At 46.5% G+C, this 15,371-nt stretch overlaps 1 long non-coding RNA gene across 1 annotated transcript in view; it reads left to right on the top strand.

Annotated features, from left to right (window-relative positions):
• The first annotated feature begins 913 nt into the window (after window positions 1–913).
• LOC129516596 (uncharacterized) overlaps window positions 914–15,371 on the top strand; it is a 45,415-nt gene continuing 30,957 nt past the window's right edge. Inside the window, exon 1 of the long non-coding RNA XR_008665799.1 lies at window positions 914–991. This is a non-coding gene — a long non-coding RNA (uncharacterized LOC129516596). The remainder of the gene's footprint in view (window positions 992–15,371) is intronic.

Here is a 15,371-nt window from a genome sequence, read left to right on the forward strand (position 1 = left end):
CGGGGGGGGGGGGGCAGGGGTGGAGGTGAGGGCAGTGAGGAGCTGTGTGTTCCAAAGCTGCCCGTAGCCTGGGGTTGTGGACAGAGAGCCAATGTTCCCCTTATCATCCAAGGATTTAGTGTGTGTGGAGGGGGGAATGGTGGGGGCGATTAAGGATTTCCCTGAAGTGTTTTGTTTGAAAAGTATAGGATATAGGATGTAGCCTGGGCTCCTGGACCTCGCTTATGGTTCCTAGGCACTCTGAGGCAAAATTAGAACCAAATTACACAGTTCATGGTGGAAGAAGAGAGGTTGTAGGTAACCAAAGGAGCCCTCAGTGAGGATTCAAAGAGCCACAAATCTCTGCTCAAACCATGCTCAGGAGTTCTGTAGTTAAATAAATTGGATAGATTAATTGCTTTCAGAGCCTAAAACATGCTGTTGCAAATTTGGGGTTTTGTTATTAATAAATCCCACGTGATTCAAAAGAAATTAAAGCAAGAAGCTAGAGTCTTTTCAAGGGGAAGAGAATTTTAATCATTGGTTGTTTTTTTTTTTTGTTTTTTTTTTTTTGCCCCTTTCCTCAAAGTTATTGTTCTGTAAGTGCTGAAGACTTCTGACTCAGGTTTTCCTTTGGATCTGATGGCTTGAACTCGCCTTCTCCAAGTGGGTCACAATCCACTTTTGAAATGGAAATGAAGTCTGCATGGCAGGCTCACCCTTGGAGCCCTGGGACCCGGGCCCAGCCAGGGCACAGCAGAGCCTGGTGTTATAAATTTCTCCGTAGATCTGAGAGCAGTTTTAGGCCATTGATCTCATGTCATCCAGAATCGAGATGGAGTGACGGCTGATAAACTGCACGGTGACAGGCTGCGGCCTTGGAAGAAAAAAGTCTAGATGCAGGATAAAAAAAAAAAAAAAAAAAAAAAAGGAGCTGATGGATTAGTTATCAGCCTCCCGATTCTCCTCACCCTGGATTATTTCCGAACACTTTGGAGGCATTTATTTTCAGGTAATTTTACAGTTGTCTTTTTGTCCTTCAGAGGTGCTTTGGTCTATGAAACCACTCAGGGAATTTAGATGAAATCATTTTTATATGGATTGCTCGACAGCCCCCTGGAAGTCCCCGAAGCCCTGCTCTTAGGCCCAAACCCTTTAGGAGGCTTTTACCTGCAGTGCAGGGAACTGTGGATGCAAATAACAATCAGTATTAATGCTAATTCACGATTCTTCAGCAGCACAATCCAGCCTACTGTTCTCAAGGTGCTACTTGCTGTAATAAGAGCCAAATGAGGAAGGAAGCACATGGGTGGGGGTGGGAATAGCAGGGGGAAATGCTCCGTGGTCAATATTTAAATGGATATTTTCCCTCCGAACTTTTCTGATCCTCTCCTGGCTCCAGCGCCTCTGTCCAAAGGGCAGCGTGAATCACATGTTATTCCAGGAAGGCCTGGGCACTTCGGAAAGATTTTGAGTAGGTAAGGTGAGAGGGCCAAGGAGATTAGGGGAGTGTGGTGGATCATTTGTGTTCAGGGATGAATAAAGGTTGAATTCTTGCTGCCCTGGCTCCAAGCTCCCGCTTTGGTGTCCAGTGTGGGAACCCGAGATGGCGAAGAATGGGCTGCTCCATGCATTGAACGGAGAGCCCTCTCGGGCATGGCAGGCCATTTGTAGGGCATCAATCTTGCTTTGCTTTGCCTGGGGAGCCTTGTATAGAGGCCCATGGTCTCAGGGGACTGAGAAGAAGGTTAGATGGAGGGATCAGAGCCCCCACAGGGAAAAATAATGTGACAAGCTGTCAGAACATGGCGACTGGGTGACTCCTGTTCCCTCAGTGGCCAGGGGGCCCTGCCAGCCTTGCATCCTTCAGGGCCAGGAGCTGGGAGGAGGGAACAATACAGGATGTATGGTGGATTACACACCTTTCCATCAAACCTCAGTGGAGGCTTTCACTGGACTTCTGGAAAAGGAGGAGTGGAGTGGCTTTTAGCAGGAGTGGACTGTTGTGAGTAGACTATTTTGGAGGGAGACTCTCCAGATGGCTTCCATATGGGAGCCATGGACTCTCTGGGAATTAGGAAGGCTGCTCTTGGAGGTCATCTGTGGAGGTAGGCCTCCAGGAAGAAATTCAGGGGTGATAGCAAAGTATACCTTATCAAAATCTGGGATAGGAGTTCCTTTACTTAGGATAATTGTGTCAGTCAGGATGGGCCGGGTTATGCCTCAGTAACACACAACCCTCAAATCTTAGTAACTTAAAACAGCAAATGTGTTTCTTGCTTGCTCTGCCTGTGTCCATCATATGTAGGCAGGGGGGATGTGCTGTATGCTGTCCTCACTTGGGGACCTAGATAAAGGAGCCACCATCTAGAACTTTCTCCTTGTCTCCGAAGGAAGAGGGAATGTAGCAAATTACTCATTGGCTCTTAAAAGTTTCCACCCACATAGGACAGACTTCATTTCTGCTTACATTTCTTTGTCCATTTCAAAGTCCTAGTAATGTAGTGCAAAGCTCCTTCTACTTCATCATTAGAAGGCAGGCTTGAGGGAACAAAGCTGGACAAAATCCTTAGGCTGAGTGCCAGGGCATGTGCTCTGGGCTTGCCTCCCCTTCTCAGGTCTCGGATAAATTATTACTTTTTTTTTCTTTGCAGCAGGAAAATAGCAGTTGGGAGAAATGCTGGTCAAAGGCATATGTGCCTCTAAATTCAAGGAAGGTCAGAAATAAATTAGAAGTGTCCTCATGTGACACATTCCTTAAAGTATAGGCTAAATTACAGCTTCAGACTAATTAGTGAGGAAATCCCCCAAGAGTGAAAGATTGAGTATTGGTAATGGGATTACATGTCCTCTCACTTGTGCTTGGGGGAAAACTTGCATAAAGTATCTTCATTAATCACAGTCCTAATGGCTTTTACTTTTACCATCATCAACCAACTACCAGGATCAAAAACATTTTACTAAGCAACTTTCAGAGTGTGGAACTATGCACTGCTTTACAATGGAGTTAAACTCTCTCTCTGTCTTTTAGGAGTTTTTTAAAAAAACTTTTTAAAAAATTTATATTTATTTATTTGAGAGAGAGTGAGAGAGCACAAGTGAGGAGGGGAAGGGGGAAGCAGGCTCTTCAGGAGCAGGGAGCCCCACATGGGGCTCCATCCCAGGACCCCGGGATCATGACTCAAGCCGAAGGCAGATCCAACTGCACCATCCAGGGGCCCTTTAGGACTTTATAATCACGTGGATGGAAGTACTAAGGGCAGCTAAACAAATACTGAGAACAACATGAATATGAATATTGACATCTGGGGAGCCTGGAGAAGAAATTTTTTTTTGCAGGGTAATCAAGGGAGAAGGGATCATGAACAGTATTTAGGAAGAACTGAACCAGGACAATTGAGTTCATCAGTGTGTGTGTTGTCTACAGTGCTAGGCATCGGGGTAAACACTAGGACTCCCTAGGACATTTTGGTCACCGGGGAAGGCACGACACCATCACACAACTTCAGTGTACTGTGGATAATGATAAACAGTGATACACTTAGTGATAAATTCCCGGGAGAGAAGATCAGCTTTGGAGAGCTCACTTAAGAAGGGGGCAGATGGCTCGGCAAACTCCTTGTGAGAAGGAGGGGGGGGCTATTTTAGGCCAAGCCTTGGACTTGGGAGTAAACGTAGGGCAGGGATAATTGCCACTGTGTACTTCCAAGGCTCTATTTATAACCATCAATATCCAAAAGACTTGGAGACTAGAATATCTCCCATTAGAGATGAAATATAATATAATATTTACTTTTTTTTGAAGTTGGCAAGGTATAAATAACACATACAATAATGTAATATTTTAATAAATAATTTAGAAAGCTTGAGGAGACACAAGATACCATGCAGGTATCCTCAACAGCCAAATCTGTTGAATGAAGTGGATGATTCTTAACCTTCACCTGTCTCAGAGTTGAGGGAAGGGTTCCTTGATACAAAGGGTGCAGAGGAGCTCTTTGGGAGCTATAAAGCAGTGAGCACAGTAAGTCTTAGGGCTGATGGGCATGCTTGCACTAAAGGGACACCAAGCCATTTTGTGACAAGCGTAGAGGGCGGGAGATAAGGAAGGAGGGAGAGCAGCTTGCAGCAACTGCTGAAGCGCAAGAACAGGACTAGATCTGAAGTCCATGGAAAGTTTTCAGTACCTGTAATCCCAGAGGTGGGGGCCATGGTAAAGGGAAGAAGGGTATACGTCTGCTCAGCTGGGGTGGGAGAGGTGGCTGGAGGCTGGACATGAGTCAGAGAGGAGGTTGTTTAGTGCTTTATCCTCAGTGCCTGGCGTAAAGCACTCCCCAATAAATATGTGTTGGAATGAATGAATGAATGAAATAGTATCTCTTTCAATTGTATCAGGGACATGATATTGATCTCTATGTCTGCACATATACAGGAGGCTCCTGGTTAATTTTAGTAAGTATGAGTCTGAACAGGTGGTTGGGGCAGACTCAGTGTCCAAGATTTGGCTCAGCACAGACATTCTAAGGCCCATGGAGCCAAGGTAGGAGGGGTCCGCGCCTTGGTCAGCACTACTAGAAAGTCATGATGCCAGAGATGCGATGCCCCCCTTCCAGACCGTCCTGTCTGCTCCTGGTTCCATTCCTGGAAACCTTTGGCCCCTCTTCCCCAAGAGCCCTGAGACTGATCCCAGTTTCCTGAAGCAGGGTTGGCTTTCACCTCTGCTTGACTCTGGGCTTCTCAAGGCAGCATCAGCGCCTGGCCTTCGTGGACTCTTTCTTCTTCATCAGGGTCTTTAAGGCATCACCCTTTCCCTGTCTTCAGCTCTCCTGATGCCAGACCCAGCTCAGAGGTGATTCCAGTTCATTCACAGATAAGCTCATATTACATGTCATTGATCACAATTGCATTCACATGTTAAATTCTGCATCTAGGAGAAAGGGCCATGGTCCTAGGACACCTCTTGGGAAGTTTGTTACTTATCACGCATCCTTTTAATATGTCCCAGATGGCTCTCCTTATGTCCTGTCCTGCCCTTTAGGTATTTCCAAGGCTTGGAAGATAGCCCTTTGCTCAGAATAATAGCAGCAGTATTTCTAGTAATGATTAGCGGTGTTGAACGCTTGATTCTTGCCACACATTGTGTCAGGCAGTTCACTTAATTTAATTTTTTCAACAGCTCTGTAAAGTAGGTGTTATGACCATTTTTAAAGAAACTGAGGCTCAGAGAAATTAAATAGTGTCTGGCAGGGCTCCTGGCTGGTTACTGGCAAGGAAAAATTGACTTCTGACTTTTCAGGCTATGACTCCTACCCTACATCAGGTCTCTTCCACTGGGGCCTGGATGATTAAAATAGCTTCTGAAGTAAGCCTGCTGCTGGAACACATAGCACCTTTGTGTGCATTAGAAAAAGGCTCCCTTTTTCCTGGATGGATGCAGTCCTGTACCAGGGCACGTTGACTTGGCAAGCAGAGCACAGGATGGAATTCAGTTCCATGTGGCTACCTCAATCAGGAGAACTTATGCAGTGAACAGCCTGCACAACTGGGCGTGGTGACCCCAGAGGGGAGCCCTCTCCTTGCTGCTCATGTTCCTCCCCTTTCAAAACATTCTCATCCAGGATGATTAGGCATTGACTCTATTATTGCTGGATTGTAGGAAGTTGGGGAGGTTGCTGGCCAGGGGCTAAGGTGGCACCTGGGAGCTCAGAGCAGTGCATTTTTACCAAGCAGGGTGGCAGTATTTTAGTATTTTTACAAGTGGCACTGCTTTCCTGCTGTGTGTGAGCTGGGTATTAACTCAGTTTGTCCCACCCTCCACAGATCGAGATCCAGTTCCGTTGATCAATGGTGTCTGGATATTTCCCACTTAGCAATCATCAATTTCTATTGACAACAAGGATCTTAACAGAAATGATTGTTTCAGAATAGGCTTAAATTTAGGTGTGGTTACTATCAGAGCCCATTTTAGGCTATTTGCAGACTTGCCTCTGGGGCGCTCAAGATGTCCAGCTCTTTCCCAAATATTTCACTCCCTCATACTCCCCTCCACGGGCCCCCAACAGGAGGAAACCCAGCCTGAGGTTAAGGCCTAAAGGATCCACAGAGACTTGTAAATGGGCTACAGGGTAGAGGAGATGCACGGATGTTAAACCTGGTAATATTAAGACAGATGTTAAACTTGGTCACATTTATCTGTCTATGAAGTATTAAGTGTTAACTCTTTTTTTTCTTTTAGTTTTACTCTTTTTCGTACACTTCCCATTCCAACAGGTAGTCAGATTCTTGCTATTTCCTTGATAATGAGTTTATTTATTTTTATTTTTTATTCTTAACCTGGCAGAAAATAAAAGCTGCTCCATGAGCCAGAGGGGAAGCAGAGAAGGGGCATGCTTCTGGGGGGTGCAAATGAGGGTGTGGTTGGAATCTTCCCTTTGTTAGGAGAGTAGCAGGGGGCTATGCCCTGGGGAGGGGGCCAGGCCTCAGAGGGAGTAGCATGTCTAGGGAGTCTGGCTCTCTGGGTCTCTCAGCTCACCTGAAGGGACCCTGTGGTGTCCCAGTATACTTGCTGTGACTCACTATTGGGAGGTATTGCTGCAGAAGCCCCTGGGACCTTTGCTCAAATCTGGGGAGAGGAGCCCCAGTGCTGACTACAATGAGTTTCTGACCAGTTCAGCAGGATACTGTTTTAGAGTTGAATTTAATGCAGAATTTAAAGAAGTTGAATTTAACAAAAATAGTTTTTTTTCACACCTGCTTTTGTAAGCAAAGTTTTATACCTGCCTTCAAGCTTTTTCTAGGCCTCTCACTTGGATCCCTGACTCTCTCCCACTCTGTCTCTGTCCCTCAACTATCTCTGTTTTTAATCATTCCTCCCATGTGCCTGATGTGGTAGCGTGGGCCTGGGTGGTCAGCCTCACAGGGGAGCCTGTCTGTAAAGTTGAGCAGAAACCAGCAGTGGCTCGAAGCAGAGGAGGCAAGAAGCCCTTGCAGGGGCCAGCTCTGCCCTGGTCAGGAGAGGCCCCCAACCTTCCTAGTAGCTGGATGGAGCTTTAAGACTAAATTCCTCAATAGCTTATAACAGAAATGTCCTATGTGATTTTGGGGAAATGGCTTGGATTGCCATGACTTTATTTGTCCTTCTTTCTTTTTTCGGTCTAGAAGAAGAGTTGGCAAACTGCTTCTATAAAGCCCCAGATAGTATTTTGAGCTCCGTGAGCCATATGATCTCTGTCCAACCACCCAGTCCTGCTGTTGAACTTTGAAAGCAGCAGTAGACTATACATAAACAAATGAGGATGGCTGTATTCCCATAAGGCCTACTTGGCAAAACAGGTGGAGGAGCGGATTTGGCTTATGGGTGGTAGTTTGCCCCTCCTGGGTCTCAGATGTGCATACGGTGGCTCGGGTGAACCGTGAAGTGGGAGTCATGTACTAAGTATATAGCAGGAAGATAAGCTAGGAGGAGCCTGAGTCCCCAGTTTTCACAGAGCCACCCCCTGAGCCCTCTGGATTTCACTTATGGGAGAGAAATAAAGTTCTGTCTTACTTAAGCTACTGTCGGTTGCAAATGAGCCTAATCCTGACTAATACACCGTTCATGTGTGGTTAAGCCCAAGTCACCAGAGTAGGAGACTATGGAAGCATAGCTCTAGCTAGGAATGAGGTATGCATTTTTCTAGGAGTGTGTCCTGTACCCTGTGCACCTCTGGGATTTTTCCACCTATTTTGATTATCCGAGGCCACGAATAAAACTCCATGATGGATCTTTGGTGTGCTCCGCAAGGCGGTGAGGGGCATGGGGAGAGAGCTGATGGAACTGACTTGTGGTCCATAAAACCAGCAGGCCCTGGGGTTGGCGAGATGCACCCTTCCAGGGGGCAGGCCATCTCTGCCAGCGCCACACTGCAACCCAGCTGTGACACATGCTAATGAGATGTACGAGGTGCAAATGCAAGTGCACTGAGTTTTAGCACTGCTTTTTTTTTTTAACACTATTTTTTATTTCTTATTTTGGCTGTCATTTGGCAGCTGCCCTGGATGACTACTCTTGGAAAAGCCTGTGGCGCCCTTTAGTAATCCTTTCTGGTGTCTGAGGGATTGACTTTGCCCAGTCTTTTGGGGATATCCAAAAGGCCCGTTTGTAGGATCTGGGAATCTCATACAAACGGAAAGAACAACAGGGTGCTAGAAACCTAAAGAGCAATGGCAAACCCCTGGGACTTGGCTCTGACTCCAAGAATGTTCCCTTCCCCACAGCTTCTGGAATGTTGAGCCCTTGCTAGGAGCCTGGTCCACTCTTCTCCTGCTCCAAGCAATGCTGCAGTTGCTTCTGGGTGCAGACCACTGCTTTATGGAAAGCATGGGGTTGTTTTTCTAGAGGAGAGAGCAGAGTGGGGATGTGTCTGTGCTTTGTCTTCAAGCACTTAAAGGTTTTGTGTGTGTGTGTGTGTGTGTGGTGTTTAATGAGCCAGTCTTGGGCAAGTCGTTGCCTGTGTTTTACGAAAGAAGGGAGGAATGAGCTACTTTCAAACAAGAGCGGTTTTGAGTAGGCCTAAAGAAGAAAACCTCAGCCTTCAGAGCATCTAGTCACCGCACTGGGAAGCAGACATACCAATCCCTGGTCTGAGACGGTGCGGTGTGCGACGAGGCGTGCAGACTTCAGAATCACACGGAGCCTGGTTCGACCCTGGCACAGCCTGTCACTTTCTGCTTGGCTTTGGGAATGTTGCTCAGCCTCTCTGCACCTCAGTTCTCTAGTTCACAGGGTGACTCTGTGATAAGGGGGACTCAGGCTCCTTCTAGCTTATTCCTCTGCCATCCTCAGTAGATACTTTCACCTCATGGCCCAAGATGGCTGCTCTCACTCCTGCCACCACACACACACATGCATTTGAGGCCAGGGATTTGCCAACTCCCAACCATAACCCAAGCCAATCCTCCACTTAGGTTGGCAACTCCAACTTAGGTTGGCAGATTGTAATACCCCTGACGTGCCAGGGATGCTGTCAGAAATGGATGTGATAACATTCATAAAGAGCTAGCACATATTTTCCTCAGAAAATATGAAATGACAGACGAGACCCGGCTGGCCCTGTGCAGTTCAGACATTCCATCCAAGTGGAACAGCTAAATCAATGCCTAGAGTCTATGTGGTTGGATTGCACTGAGGTCCAGGCCCCTTCCACGTGAAGGCCTTTCTGGTTTCCTTCCTCATGTCTTCATTTCCTAGATCTCAGGCCAAAAATCCCCCTGGAAGCCTTCGCTGGTCGGAGCCCTCCCCACACACTCACAGGCCCCCATGGACCTCGCTTTGTCACGCTGGCCTCAGCAGCTGCTGTTTGTGGTTTGTGGGATCCTTTGGTTGGTGTCCCCAGCAGACTGTGAGTTCCTAGGGGGTAGGGGCTATCTCTGTTTTTCTCACCATCATATCCTCAGCAGCCAGCTGAGTACCTGGCATGTAGCAGGTGCTCAATAAATCTTTGGAGGATGAATAAATGAATGGAGGCCGTGTCCCTCTGGTTCTGTATATGTGGGTGCATTCTGTTTTCTCAATTTACATACCTATTTCCCTAACAGGGTTGGTTCTGCCCTTTGCCTCCCCCATGCCCCCCCTGGTTTCTGACACCCATCAGGAGGGTTTGTACCTTGGGGTGCTCCAAGGCATCTGGCGTGGAGGGAGGAGGCTGACCGGAGGCTGCCAGAGGGTGCAGGAGTCAAAGGGCTGGGGAGCTGTCAGGTAGAAAGAGAATTTTGGCTGTTGCATAACTCTCTGCTTTCAAAGGCTTGGGGCTCATCAGAATTTCAAAGGGTACTTTTACATGTAATAGAGTTCTACCTGCAAGAGCAATGAGTGAGGTGGGAACTGTTCATTCCTCTAGTTGCTATTCGAGGCTTGTATCAGAGATAGCTAGGGCCTTGCGATTTTATTTCCATTCTGGCACAAAATGGGAAAATCTAACGTGAGAGCAGACTGGTGGTGACGGCAAGATCACAAAGAAATACTCCACTGGTTCCTTTCGTCGATTATTCCTTTTTTTTTTTTAAAGATTTTATTTATTTATTCACAAGAGACACAGAGAGAGAGGCAGAGACACAGGCAGAGGGAGAAGCAGGCTCCACGCAGGGAGCCCAACGTGGGTCTCGATCTCGGGACCCCAGGATCATGCCCTGGGCCAAAGGCAGACCCTAAACCGCTGAGCCACCCAGGAATCCCCTCTCATTGATTATTCTGAGAGCAGAGGAGCCCAGAAAGGGAACAGAATGGTGCCGTTTTTTTGGCTGACTCATCCTAAGAGGTAAAAGTCTTTCCCCCTTTCCTCCTCCAGAACAGCCTCGGCGGGGCTCCATGCGTTAGACAGATGCTCAGACCGAATTTTGTTGAAAATCCACTTTAAAGTTAAAATCACTAGTATTGACACCCCTCATTGTTCTTGTAACTGTTGCTTTTGACCACAGCAGGCTTGGGGAAAATTTGTGTAGAAAAAAAAAAAACAACACAAAACCACCCAAACAACCCCTTCTTAAAATTGTGGCAGGGCAGGGCGGTGGGGGGTGGGGGAGGCAGGGAAGCTGGGAGAGCATGTGAGTGTGAGTACATATGGCATTTAAAAAGATCTGCACCTAAAAAAAAAAAAAAAAAAAAAAAGATCTGCACCTGCTTTTGTCAGACCAGCCAGCAGACTATTCAAAGAAAAGTCCTGTTCTTTCTGGAAATGCTCAGGACTGAGAGCCTCTGCAAAAGGGTTGATAGAGGCTCCCTGGGATCGATTGCATGAAGGCTGTGCCAACCATCACTTTGGAAATGCGAGCAGAGTGAGAACAGGTACTGTGCTTTAAAGAGTGGTTTGGAGATTTTGACACCCTGTACGTTTTGTGAGAAATGGCAGAAGTAACTCACATCTGCTTTGCCCGCAAAAATGGTATTTCTATACTAAATTGCTTTATAACCACATTCCAGGTGCTACTTTGAGATGTAGGAGAAGAAGAGTATTCATCAGCCCATCTGAACAGCAGAAACATCAGCTGGGAGGTAACCAGTGAGGGGCCCTAAGTGCCTCCCTACAACCCGATCCCACTCTCCCGGCCTCCCCCAACCCAGGGCTCAGCATTCAGAGAATTAATTCACTGCTTGAGGCTTCCTGGTGACCTGCCTCTCACCCCTTGGCTGCCCTAGAGCCTGCATGCTTGACTCTGGCTCTTGCAGTCTAACTTCTTAGAGACAGTTACTGAAATTTAATGGGAAGCATGTGAAAAGAATGATGTATTTAGTCCAATTCGATAGCTATCCTAAAAAGCTGTGCCTGGCCATGATTCCTGAGGAACGGCATTTAGTTTCTCCCGGAGCACACAAACCTGAAGGGAACAAATAGCCAATTCTGCTATTTAGAACCATCTTGCTGTGCCTTTTGTTGAGTGCAATTGCATTATCTAACGAATAATCAATGTTCAGCTGACACCTGAGAGCCCAAATACTAATCCCAAGCAGAAGTTACCAATTTGCTCTGTTTCTAATCTTTACCATTGAGCCTATTCTCCCCACATTGAACCCCTTTTTTGGCTCCGACCTTTACCCCAGTTTTAGTGGACATCCAGAAGTTCCATGGGCCCTGGGAATGCAGTTTAGGAGGGATGGGCCATAAGCAAATAAGTGGACCCACTTGTGACTTTAATCCCTTATTACCTTTAGCTCTTCTATTTTTCCTTCCTTCATTCACTCACTCACTGACTCACTCACTCACTCATTCAACAAATATTTCTTTGCAGTTCTTCATAGCTTCTGGGCCTGAGTAATGATTTTGGTTATGTCCCTGCCTCCAGAAGTTTGCAGTAGTTGTAGGTCCTAGTTGTAGGTCCTAGTTGTAGATTTGGGCTTTCTCTCTCTGGGTCTCAGATATCAGAATGGATCATGACTCTGATTTCTCAGAGCCTGTAGATTCAGAGTCAAGGCCTGGCTCTCCTGGGCATGGGAAGTCTCTCCATGTGTTTAATGCGCTGTCCAGGGGTGGCAAAATCTAGTGGTTGATTCTGCACTACAGAAGAGAATGCCTTTCATCTTTTCACCTCATAGAAGTCCAGTGTGGTGTGTCAGAGCACCCGGAGGGAAAGGACCATATTTTATTCATCTTTACTTTCTCAGCTTTTGGCAAAAAGCCGAGCATGTAGTAGGAGCTTTCAAAATGAATAGAGTATGAATGGATATATCTGCTCAAAGTGTCTATCTTACTGCAGGATCAATGGGGTTATATTCCCAGGTGAAGGGAAGCTTTATTGCTCTGGTGCATCATTCAGCTTCTGAAATGGAGAGAGGAAAGAGCAACGCATCAACTCCCCATGAATGTAGCCTGACTGAATGTGACTGGACATGCACCTAGCAGAGCTTATGTCCTCTGTTCACAGAAAGTCATGGATGAGGCATGAATACTTGCTGCAGATGGATGTTGGCAGGAAGTGATGACACCTGGAAGCTAATCAAAAGTTTTGGGACCAAAACGGTCGCCAGTGTGGAGTCCTTTCCACATATCTGTTTCTGGAACTGGGATTTCACTTATTCAACAAATAGCATGTGAAATTCTGGTCTGGTTATTGAGGATATCATGAGCAAAACAGACAACAATCCCTGGCTTTGTGGAGCATTTCATGGAGCATTCATGCGAGGGCGTGTGTGTGATCAGTAAACAAAAGAAATACTTAAAGAGTGTATAAGAACGCGACAAGTGGCAAGAAGTTGCATAAAGGAGGGAAGGAGATGAGATTGCAGGGATGGGGATAATATTAGGTAGGGAGGACAGGGATGTCTAATTAAAAAGGTGGCATTTGAGAAAAACATCTAAAGTTGGTGTGGGAGTGAGCCATGTGGGTTTCTGGGGGAAGAGCATTACAGACAGAGGGAGCAGGTGTTGTAGGAACCATTGGTGGGTTGTGCCTGAAGTGCTTAGGGAGCAAAGAGACCAGTGTGGCTGGATCAGGTAAGGTCTGTCAGGGAAGAGGATGAGCAAAGCATTGTGCATGTGTTTCCCCTTTCTCTACATTTGCTAAGTTACTTCAGCTTGTTTGAAGGCTTTTGCAGGGCAGTCACCAGGAAATCGGAACCAAAATATATCAGAAAAGAGGGGTGCCTGGGTGACTCGGTTGAGCATCAGAATCTTGGTTTTGGCTCAGGTCTTGACCTTGTGGTCATGGGATGGAGCCCTATGCTGCTTCTGATTCTCCTTCCCGCTCCCTCTTGCATACACACACACACAAATACACACACACATTCTCTGTCTCTCAAAAAAAATAAATAAAATTATTTTTCATTTTTTAACAAAATAAATTATTTTTAATTAAATAACAATTTAAAAATAATGATGATGATGAGGAGGAGGATGGCACACTTAAATTCAGTGCCTTGGGGAGTTTAATAAAGGTGCTAATTACAAAGATGAGGGTAGAATGTAGGGAGAACAAGAAGGGATGCTGCTATCTATGTCCAAGGGCAACACCAGGAGCCAATGTCACTCTTAGGCTTGAAACAGCAGCAGGGGGAGCAGTCGCTGGCACCAGTGAGGATAGATCCATGGAGAGGTCTACCTAGAAGAGCCATGAACTTTGTTTGAGGTCAGTCCATGGTAACCACACAAGAGACCCTCTTGTCTCTTCTTTAGGTGCTCCCCATGGGCTGACTTCTCCTGGCAACTGCAGAGCAAGGGAGCTCGTTGAAGTAGTTCACATGGGTCAGACTTCTGGGTTGCAGAGCTGTGTGGAGTAGGATGGAGGGTGGATCTGAGGCGGTGAATGGAACACATCTGACACAGATGCTGTGGGCTAGAGAGAAGAGGGGACTTGGAACTGAGTAGGAAAGGAAAACTGACACCGACAAACCACCTGAGCAGGGTGGCCTGTTGCAGGTTGCTAGTCAGAAGCCAAGCAGCCTGAGGTGGTCTCTCTGAAACCCAGAGGGGACCACTCATTGTCAGCTGTCAGCCTGCTGCCCAGGGTGTGTTCCGTTTTGAGCCACGTTCATCTGCATGGCCAGACCGTCCAGCGCTCCATGGGCCCATCTTCAATGGACAACACTAACAGCCTTGAACGCACCTGCAAATGGGAGGGGGAGGACTCAGATCTCTTTTTAAAAATGAAATTAATTTCTAAAAACAAAATTATATATTTTAAGGTGTAGAATATGATGATTTGATATGCATACACCAGAGAAATGATTACTACAGTGAAGCTAATGAACATACCATCTCCTCATAGAGTTAGCATTTATGTGTGTGTGTGTGTGGTGGGAGCATCTGAAACCACCTCCATAAGCAAATTTCCAGTATCAATACTGTATTAACATCATGTTGTACGTTAGATGTCAGGGATTATAGAGAGGCATGCTGGTATGAAGGCAGAGGCTCATCCGTGGCTGAGGTGGGACTGGACTAAACCTGTTTTGCAGGACTGTGGTGGACCATGATGTTTCACTTGATACAATATAACTGGGAACTTTCTGGGTAGGACAGCAGAGCTTCAGAGCTGCAGCTCTGGAGGATTTAGAGTTCCCTACAACCATCAATGGCATTAGGAACTGGACAAATGTCTCCATTTCTGTGGATTTGTTTTCTTCTGTGACAGAGCTGACTTTGAAATTGATGATATGGATGATTGGGAGTGTTTGAAATTTCATGACTCTAGATGAGCCCCAGATCCTTAATATGGCCCTCTAGCCTCATGGAACCCAGCTCCTGCCTGCTTCACTGCATGCATCTTGTGGTCCTCTCTCCTTGTTCCCTACTCCCTAGCCACCTAGAGCCTCATTTCAGGGCCTCAAAGGGCCATGCTCCTTTCCACCTGTTGGCCCTCCTCTCAGATTCCCTGTACCTCCTCCTACAGCCGCCACTTTGCTCCCTAATTTTGACTCAGTTCAAAGTCACTTCTTCACAGAAGCCCTCACTGACATTCTAGAAAAGGGTTGCATCATGGCTTCCATTCTCTTCTAGCATCTTGCCTAACATTTCTCACAGCTCTAAATCATTAACCGAATAATTGGTCATTTAATGTCTGCCCCCATATGACTATAAGCTCTAATTTGCTGCTGCCCAGTGACCATGCATAGAAGGCACTCTGTAAATATTGGAGGGCATTATTGACCAAAAGCTAAAAATGAGTTAGGAGTGGGTGTATACACAACATGCAGAAAAGAAATCAGATTAGAAAGGGTAGTTGCCTGCCCACTCCCCACCCCAGGCTTTCTTGGTGTGGGGAACAAGGAACAGTCAGAGGCAGGGATAGGAGGGGGTGGAAGACAGGGAGCAGACACAGGCAGAGCTGACCAGTCAATTCCCTGGACACCTGAGGAGGGTGAAGAAAAGCTGTTGTTAGATGTCTCAACACTGATCTCATTCTCTCTAGGAAAAAAAAATTAA

The sequence above is a fragment of the Nyctereutes procyonoides genome, unplaced genomic scaffold, assembly GCF_905146905.1.
Source record: "Nyctereutes procyonoides isolate TBG_1078 unplaced genomic scaffold, NYPRO_anot_genome, whole genome shotgun sequence".
Lineage (NCBI taxonomy): Eukaryota > Metazoa > Chordata > Mammalia > Carnivora > Canidae > Nyctereutes > Nyctereutes procyonoides.